Source organism: Planococcus citri, chromosome 3 (genome assembly GCF_950023065.1).
Source record: "Planococcus citri chromosome 3, ihPlaCitr1.1, whole genome shotgun sequence".
NCBI classification, from domain to species: Eukaryota; Metazoa; Arthropoda; class Insecta; order Hemiptera; family Pseudococcidae; genus Planococcus; species Planococcus citri.
The window spans coordinates 24,296,925-24,306,429 of record NC_088679.1 but is presented as its reverse complement, the minus strand read 5'-3'; the positions used below and the strand labels follow the sequence as shown (position 1 = coordinate 24,306,429).

The 9,505-nt window shown below is 33.9% G+C and overlaps 1 long non-coding RNA gene across 1 annotated transcript in view; it reads right to left on the bottom strand.

Moving 5' to 3' along the window:
- Positions 1 to 2,340: 2,340 nt before the first annotated feature.
- The window catches only part of LOC135839316 (uncharacterized), a 143,261-nt gene continuing 136,096 nt past the window's right edge, over positions 2,341 to 9,505 (bottom strand). Inside the window, exon 5 of the long non-coding RNA XR_010557573.1 lies at positions 2,341 to 2,557. This is a non-coding gene — a long non-coding RNA (uncharacterized LOC135839316). The remainder of the gene's footprint in view (positions 2,558 to 9,505) is intronic.

Below are 9,505 nucleotides of genomic sequence, written 5' to 3'. Positions count from 1 at the left end.
TTAATAAAAATATCATTAGCAAAAAGTACATATTAACCTCTAACTCATGTTTATCAGCGCAATAAGGTAAGTATTGATTCAGGAACCTGACGCTAGCTGTTTCTATGCGATCAGAAAAATAAATTACAAGAAAAACATTATTTTTTTCAGTTAAAACACTACCTATGCATAATACATATCTGAACATTTTTGTTGAAAAAATTGAACCATTTACATGCATCGGTTTTGCAATATATACTTACTTTATAAAAATTTGTAAGTGATTATTTTCATTCAATATCCTATCAACTTGTTGATTCAAGACAAATTATGGGTATAATTTTAATAAAAATATATCATTAGCTGAACTCATGTACCAACCTCTAATCCATATTTTTTATCTGAACAGTAAAGAATTAATTCAGAAAACAAACTCATCCAAAAATTAAAACTTTTCAATGCGATTCAAAAAAAAAAGTTTACCCACAAGGAAAACATAATTATTATTTTGTTTTTCAACGACGAAATAAAAATAGAAAAACGTTCTCAGCTTTCATCAAATTTTTCAGTTACATAAAAGACTACACATTATTATGGCCTTTCATCTGAACATTTTTGTAGAAAAAATTAGATTATGTATTTCTAATACATTTTGTTCACTAATGCCCATCATCCGATTGAAGAGGAAATTGAGAGAAGACTCCATTCAACAAACCAAATCGAACCTTCGAATCTCTAACATAATTTATGCGAATACATAACTATCCCTCACAAAACTCGATTTTTGACCAAGGTCAAATAATTTCCGCGTATCTTTGAGTAGAAAGTCTCAATTGTTTCGAAAGGTAGGAGGAGGGAGAAAATTACTACTATGTTATTTTTCTTCTTCATCAAAATACAATATTGATGAATGGATGAGCGCATTGATATGTTATTTGAGCCTAGTCTCAAAATATCCTGCACAGGAGTCCATCAATGTTTTCATCATTAATTCATCCATCATTTTGTGCAAACGAAGCTCTCGTAAATTTTTTCAAATTCATTTTTATGATAATACTTATCAATATTTAATTAAAACACTATTTTGAAATTTAAAAAAATCCTATCTTAGCTGCCAAAAATTAGGTTCAGTTTATTTTTGCGATTGTTGGTGAAAAAAAATTGAAAGATTTTTTCGACGTTGCAATGTCGTGTTTTAACGAAGTATAATCCTGATTTAAAAATAAATACTAATAAATCGTATTTTCTAGGTAAGCTGTAGTTTTACTATGTCAGTTCTTCAGATACATCGACTGTTTCACAAAAACACTAGAGACACAAGAACTGGAAATATCTCGTTGTAAAGCGATACAAAACTTTTACCAGCTGGTGATCGCTTAAAAAGCTCTAAAACAGACAACTGTATTGAACTGATTCATTTTTAAAGCGCCAATGAACTTGAGGCTAATTGTAAGTAGGTAGTAAGGAGGTAGTGTACCTCATCAATCATAAACGCCAAGAATTCGAAACGAATTATTACTATTTTGATAATAAATGGGTATTTTAAAACAGACATAGGCATAATCTGAAGTGGCGATAAAATTTTAATTAGTTAATAGGCGTCTTTTGAGATGGAGATGTATTATTCCAACACAAAAGCAACTTATTTCAAAAATTATTTTTTTATTAGATATTTTATGTTTTGGTATTTATTGACGTTAAATTACACAGAAACATCAAGAGTCAACTACTTAAGGATTTTGGTATGTAGGTTGATATACTCGTACTTTGCAAGGAAAGGTTCGACATTTGATAGATACTACACTCATCGAAAATACGTACCAAGTTGAAACCCAAAAAATTCACAAACGAGTTAATTTTAAGACAATATCAAGTTTGGAGCTAACAATTTTCAAAAATGTCATTTTTCAAAAAATGTTGTCAATGTTGTCAAGAGAGATGAAAAAATGTTGATTTAGAAAATAATCTGAAATTTGATATGGAGCTCTATATTTCAATTCCCCAAATACAATGAAAACGGCTTCAAGTCTCTGGCAAATTTTTAAATGTTCATTTTTGCAAAATTTTACCTAAGGAAGTTGAAAAGCTCAAGAGGGAAATTGATGTAAATGATGCAATGCCTATATCATCATCTTCTCAATGGCGTACAATAGAATAGGTACATATACTAAGTATCTATAGGGTCGTCTTGAATTGGACTCATGCTGAATTTTACGTCTATGCTATAGACAAAACGACCTTAAGCATAAGCCCTTTCTATTGACACCAGACAGGGGGCATGTCAGTCAAGTCAATTGTTGCACGTGTAAATTACATGGTAATTACCTATTGTCATTATTTCTAAAAATTAGGAAAAAAATCTTCTTCATATAATATTTAATAACTTAGTAACAGCAACAGCTATAAAAATCCTACCGCGTCTGATGCATCACCATAATGTATAGTTTAACTGCCACCATCGTCGAACTAAGTCTGGATACACCTCCGGAGACACTCTTCAGTCACAGAACTCAGCAAAAAATCCTTTCTTCGAAACACATGGACCAACTTTACAAACCAGGTATCATCTTCTCCGTTCCTATATGTACAAACAAAAAAATAATTCCCAATTACTCGTGGCCTACATCAATATTTTCAACAAGAAACTGCAACCATGTACGAATCCAAACACTTCAGTAAGTTACAGTATAGGTACCTAAGTATACCTAGATTATAGACTAATTCGAATCACGTAAAACGCAAACTAATAAACCAATAACGATCAATTAACGAGAACACAAACCGAATCGAGCTTTATAAAACAGACACCATGAATTTATAATTATACCGGGTAGAAGCACGGTGAAAATGGTAGTTTTGAAATTACGATACTTGAAAGTTCAGCTTGAATTTCCACTCGGCTAATATTTGTTTAAGTTTCTCCGCATCTTCGAGGTAAGGTACCTAAGTACAAAAGTGCGCACGGTATGTTATTCGACGTTTGTGTATATACTTCGTGGCACGCTAAAGTTGCCCGATAATGTATATTTCGTGTATGAGAACATACCTCGTGTCTGGGGGTACTCTTTAAAATGTCAAGACGTCTATTTACCACCGTGCACCGTACCACCTCGTATGACACTACTCGACGTAATGGATTATTGCTTATGTATAAAGCTCGTCAAATTTAATCGAATTATTACCATTTAAAACGTCTCAATATACCGTATGTTTTCGATTTAAATTTATTCACTATCGAGGGGCGTGGGGCAATTAGAATCGACAGGAGGAGATCATTCAGGTGTTAGGTTTTTGCAGCAAAATGTCAAGCGATGGTTTGTCAATTTTCAACACGTGTTATTCCGATTAGGTACCAATATTAGGAGGTAATTGGCGATGATGTACGATAAGTTGAAGATATTCGTGCATCGGTGTATATAGCTATACTTATAGTTAATGCTAGGTAGTTCAGTTGTTTGTTTTTCTTACGAACATTTTACCGTTTCAACTTATTTATTTATTACGGTCGACTTAAAAACCATGTTAGTAGATTTTCAATAATTCAACTCTCACGGTTCGTTCTTCCGTATACCAAAGTAAAACTCGTACTCGTCGTACTGCCATGTTCGCTAGTTCGCTGTATTCGACCTCAGCGTACCCAAATCTGTTGTAGAAATACATTTCATCTACTCGATTACAAACTTTTATACGAGTTTAAATTGAACTGGTAATTGGAAAAATTCACCGGTACTAATATCTCCACTGGCCAAGGAACTTCATTTGACGTGAGATGGAAATTTCAAGTACCATAAATACTCGTATACTCGTTTTCTCATTTTGGGTACTCGTTAATTGCATAGACGTACCTATACAAGTAATGTGAGTATGTAGTTTGCTTCTTCATCAGCCAATAAGTGTGATTGGATGATGAATTATTGTTTATTTTCATTTTAATACTCTCAAGTCGCCAGTCGGAACTAGACATTACACCTATTAGTCCGGCATATGACAATAGGAGTAATTGCACCCCCCCTCCGCCGCCGATCCTCCGAAACAACTTTTTTCTTGAAGGGGACATCCCAAGGAACATTTTAAAGCAAAGTTGTCAAAAAAAAAGTTGGCCTTACTTACAAAATGGCGGCCATTTTGATTGACAGGTCAGCCGAAATCGCAGATTTTGCGTTTTAACATAGGACTTGCACGAACTTTTTCAAACTTTACAAAGGTAGATCGAAAGATCATGCAAACATTCATCACCTGTCAAAATTTCAAGTGCTAAAGTGAGGTTTTTTGAGTTTTGGTGAATTTTTGAAAATCGAATTTAGGCCAAAAATGAGGGAAAAAAATCAAAATTTTACCAAATTGACTTAGAAAGCTAAGATTTGGGATACCTATACCCTATTTTCGACATGCCAAATCGATTGGAAACGGTTTAAACCCGTTTAGAGCAGTTCTGGAGCCTCCAGCAAATTTTTGAAACTCGAAATTATCACAAAATTCCATAAAATTGGAGTTGTAAAGCTAAAATTTATTCTAAAAACTAATTTCAATACGCTACGAAGTACTGCAGATGAATTTCAAGTCGTTTTGGAGCCTCCAGCGACTTTTTGAAAATTCCTGAAACCTCCAGCAGATTTTTGAAACTTTAAATTTTCACAAAATTTCATCAAATGGAGATGGAAAGCTGAAATTTACTGTACACTCCATTTTTAACACCCTCTGAAGACGACTTCAAGTGGGTTCAAGTCATTTTAGGGCCTCCAGCGACTTTTTTTGAAAATTACTGGAGCTTCCAGCAGATTTTTGAAACTTTAAATTTTCACAAAATTTCATCAAATGGAGATGGTAAGCTGAAATTTACACTACACTCCAATTTTAACACCCTCTGAAGACGACTACAGGTGGGTTCAAGTCATTTTAGGGCCTCCAGCGACTTTTTTGAAAATTACTGGAGCCTCCAGTAGATTTTTTAAACTTGAAATTTCCCGCAACATTAATTTATCAAATGGAGTTGGCAAGCTGAAATTTACTTCGCAGACTACATGGTGGTTTCAAATGGTTTTGAAGCTTCCAGCTACTTTTAGGAAATTTCAATTTTCCAAAAAAACGTCATACAACCCTTCAAAAAGTTGCTGGAGGCTCCAAAACGACTTGAAATTCACCAGCAGTCAACTACCGTAGCGTATTGAAATTAGTTTGCAGAATGGATTTCGACTTTCTATCTTGGTTTGATAAAATTTTGGGGAAATTTCAAGTTTCAAAAATCTACTGGAGGCTCCAGGAATTTTCAAAAAGTCGCTGGAGGATCCAAAACGAACTGAAATTCACCTGCAGTACTTCGTAGCGTATTGAAATTAGTTTTTAGAATAAATTTCAGCTTTACAACTCCAATTTGATGGAATTTTGTGGGAATTTCGAGTTTCAAAAATTTGATGGAGGCTCCAGAACTGCTCAAAACGGGTTGAAACCGTTTCCAATCGATTTGGCATGTCGAAAATAGGGTATATCCCAAATTTTAGCTTTCTAAGCCAATTTGGTAAAATTTTGATTTTTTCCCTCATTTTTGGCCTAAATTCGATTTTCAAAAATTCACCAAAAATCGAAAAACGCACTTCAGCACTTGAAATTTTGACAGGTGATGAATGTTTGCATGATCTTTCGATCTACCTTTGTAAAGTTTGAAAAAGTTCGTGCAAGTCCTATGTTAAAACGCAAAATCTGCGATTTCGGCTGACCTGTCAATCAAAATGGCCGCCATTTTGTAAGTAAGGCCAACTTTTTTTTTGACAACTTTGCTTTAAAACGTTCCTTAGGATGTCCCCTTTAAGAAAAAAGTTGTCCCGGAGGATCGGCGGGGGGGGGGGGGGTGCAATTACTCCTATTGTCATATGCCGGGCTATATGAGACACTAGAACCACAAACCATTCCACCCATGCCTTATCAATTCGCCATTTTTGTAAAACGACAATGCACCACATTAATATGTGAACATGAATCGACATTTCATCCATGCCACAATTGACCCACAGAAATTGAAAATAGGGACATTTCTGTTGAAAAATCGACTTCAAGTGGCCCCACTGTCGCTTCACTTGAAAATAGCAAAATCTAGAGGTAGTAAATTACGAGGTAATTACTTACCTGCAATTTCTCCACCTGATGAACAGTTCTTTAGAAGATGATTTTAGAACTGTTAGTGATCTCTTTGGAAGGATGACTCAACTCAGCTGAGTTGGCCAAATTAAAAAATGGCAACCAAAAATCCTCTACCTTTCTTTGAATGTTGAAAGGGTGCACTTGATCCAATTAAATTCACCAATAAATAATGGATCAAGATGCAAAGCTGAATGATGGAGCAGCCCGAGCAAGAGATGCTGATATTCCGCCAACAGTGAATTATATTTATATTCTCAGTGAACTATGTAATTTGTCAGTGGTGCGCATGGCACATCCAAATTCACCAGAAGTCTTTTCCGGCGCCCTGGGTCAAGATCCCCAGCGAAGTTATTTTGACCAAGTATTTAATTGAAAGTTAAAAAAGCAATCGATGTAAGAAGTAGCCATACCATCCGAGCGTAAGTACGTATATTCACTTTTTAGAAAAACAAGATGTGAAATTTTCTAGAATTTCTTTTCCAATTTTTTTGGGGCGAAGGGGGGGGTCTTGTACACGGGAACGAATTTCATCGTATACTACGCGGAACGCAATCTGATTTTCACGAATTTTGATACTTTTTCAGATGCCAAGAAGTGAAACTGGTACTCTACTTGTTCCAAAAATTCAAACAGCGATGATCAGTAGAAGAGGGATAAGACTTGATTTAGTTCCAAAGCCTTCTGTAGGCTCTTTTTTACGTGAATTTGGTCGCATATACATTTTTTTTTTTTTTTTTGGGTGTTTATAATTACAAGATTATTACACCCGTAAGGGGGGGGGGGGATAGATTTGGTTTGTGAGGTTGATGTTTTTTATTAGGGAGATGAGTTTTTGTATTTCTGAGGGTTCGTCGGAGATAGTAGATGGGTTTTATTTTATCTGTAGTATAAGTCTGTTTTGTTTTAGTTGGGGACAGTTGAAAAGTATGTGTTGGATGGATGTGGGTTCGTTTCTGCAAAATTGGCATGAGGGTTTTGGTTCTTTTTGGTATAGGTGGTTATGAGTAATTTTTGTGTGGCCTATTCTTAGTCTGGTAATCAGGATTTCTTCTTTTCTGTTCAGGTGGCCTAGATTTTTCCAGGGGAGAGTAGTTTTTTTATGTTGGAAGAGTTTGTTTGAAGTTTGTTGTGACCAAAAGTTCTGCCAGTTAGTAAATGTGTTGTGAGTGATTAGAGATTTAATGTCATCAGGAGTGAGAGTGGTAAGAGGGGAGGGGGTAGCGGCTGTTTTTGCTAGTCTATCAACAGTTTCGTTTCCAGTGATACCTATGTGGCTGGGAACATACATGAAGCTAATTGAGTAATCATAATATTGGAGGTTAAAAAGGGACTTATGTATGTCTTGGACTATAGGATGGTCAGAAAAAATGTTTTGAATGGATAGCAGTGAACTTAGTGAGTCGCTTTGGATTAAGAATTTTTCATTTTCTGATTGAATGGAAATTATACCTATTAGGCAATGTTTTATGGCAGTGAGTTCAGCAGTAAAAATTGAGGCACAGTTGTGAATTTTGAAACTGAGAACTTTGTCATTAATTGAGTAAGCATAACCAGTATGAATATTAGAAATTTTTGAACCATCTGTGAAGCATAAGTTATATTCAGTATAGTTTGATAACAGTTCTAAGTAATGACTCTTGATTAATAATGGGGAGTGATCATGTTTTGGGTAGTTTCTTAAGTAAAATACATGGAAACAACAAATCCCGTATCTTGGGTAAAACTCGACCCACAGATGATGGAAAGAGCTGTCCGAGCTGTTTTGGAGCCTGAGAAGCCGATAGCATAATATAGATACTCGATTGAAGAAATTCCCTCACGAAGTTCTATCCTAATACAGTTGTGAATTTTATTCGAATTTCCGAGTATTTTAAGCAAAAAGTTCGTTTTTCGCCAAAGTTCACTTAATTTATTTGGTTATCGGAGAATTTCATTTAAAAAACTTGTTGCTCAATTTGATTTCGAATCAATTATTCAATTGCTGAATCTACGATTTTATCTCAATTTATATTGTTGGATTGTAAGTTAGTTTCAATATTTATTTGCATGCATGTTTGTAATTTTTAATTTGATGACAATTTTTATAAATTTCAATTTGCATGATTAAATTTTATCTAAATTTTTGTTATGATATACACGAATCTACGAGATCTACACGACGTATGATATTACGTATATTGTACGTAGATTCCTCGTGAAAAACTACTCAAGAAATTTGTTGTTAGTTTTTTAATTCGTCGTGTCGATAAAATTGTCTGGTAGTATTTATTGGCCGTGCCACACTGAGAAAAATGTAGGTATACTATAAATTACAATAAATAAAATAAAATAAATTTATAGTACCACGATCGAAATGACCCAAAGATTAAAACGACACGAGGAAAACGATTGTAATCATATTGTTACTTTTTTACCTAAGGGTGATTCGGCGAAAATAAAATTTAAAAATGAACACAAAATGTTGCGTGTCCCTTTCGTGATTTATGCAGATTTTGAAGCCTATTTAAAACCATTCTCTTCTTGTTCAAATGATCCGACTACATCTCATACAGAAAATGTTTCACTGTGAACTTTTTCGAGTTTGTGCTAAGTGTTACGTTTATGAACTTTTTAAAAATAATCATTGAAAAATTAGGTGCAATCATTACTGTTTGGTCACTTCTTTTGTACACTTGTTAGATTAACGCGGAGTTTTCGTGATATTTTTCTCAATTTTTTAATCTTTATAGTGTTGATCTGAACTTTTTTTTTAAAAAAAAACTGTAACTGAAAAAATCTGCGAACCTCAAGATTGCAAACCAAATTCTATCATCATTTTTGACGATGTAAGCTCATCAAATGAGGCAAATCCAAAACTACCCGAATTTAAAATTGTGTAAGCTATCGTAGCTTGATAGCTCTTTTCTATTTCATTTTTTGGTCTATATACATCCAAAATTTGCCAATAATCAAGCGCAAAACCAGCAAATGCTGCAACAACACATTTTTTTGTTTGACTGGGTACTATAATTATTATGTAAATAAAATACTATAATTATTATGATGAAAAATACTATAATATAGTAAATACTACTAATTGTAAGTATAATTATAGTATTTCTGTTACTATTTAAAGTAATTTTGATTATAATTCCAAAACTGGAGCACGTTTACTATATATTATGATAATTTATACTATACAAATTTTTCTCAGTGCAGGAGGTATTTGTTTATTTACACGATTTTGCGTAAACGCAAAAAAGTAGATGGTTAGCTTTAAATTTAAGCGTTAAATTATGAACTTTTCGATTGTTGTCGTTAGGTTTCATTACTCTGTCAACTTTGTTATCGTTAAGAACGTATTTTTCAATACGAGCGTTATACAGTATGACACAAAAGAAGTGTTCGGTGG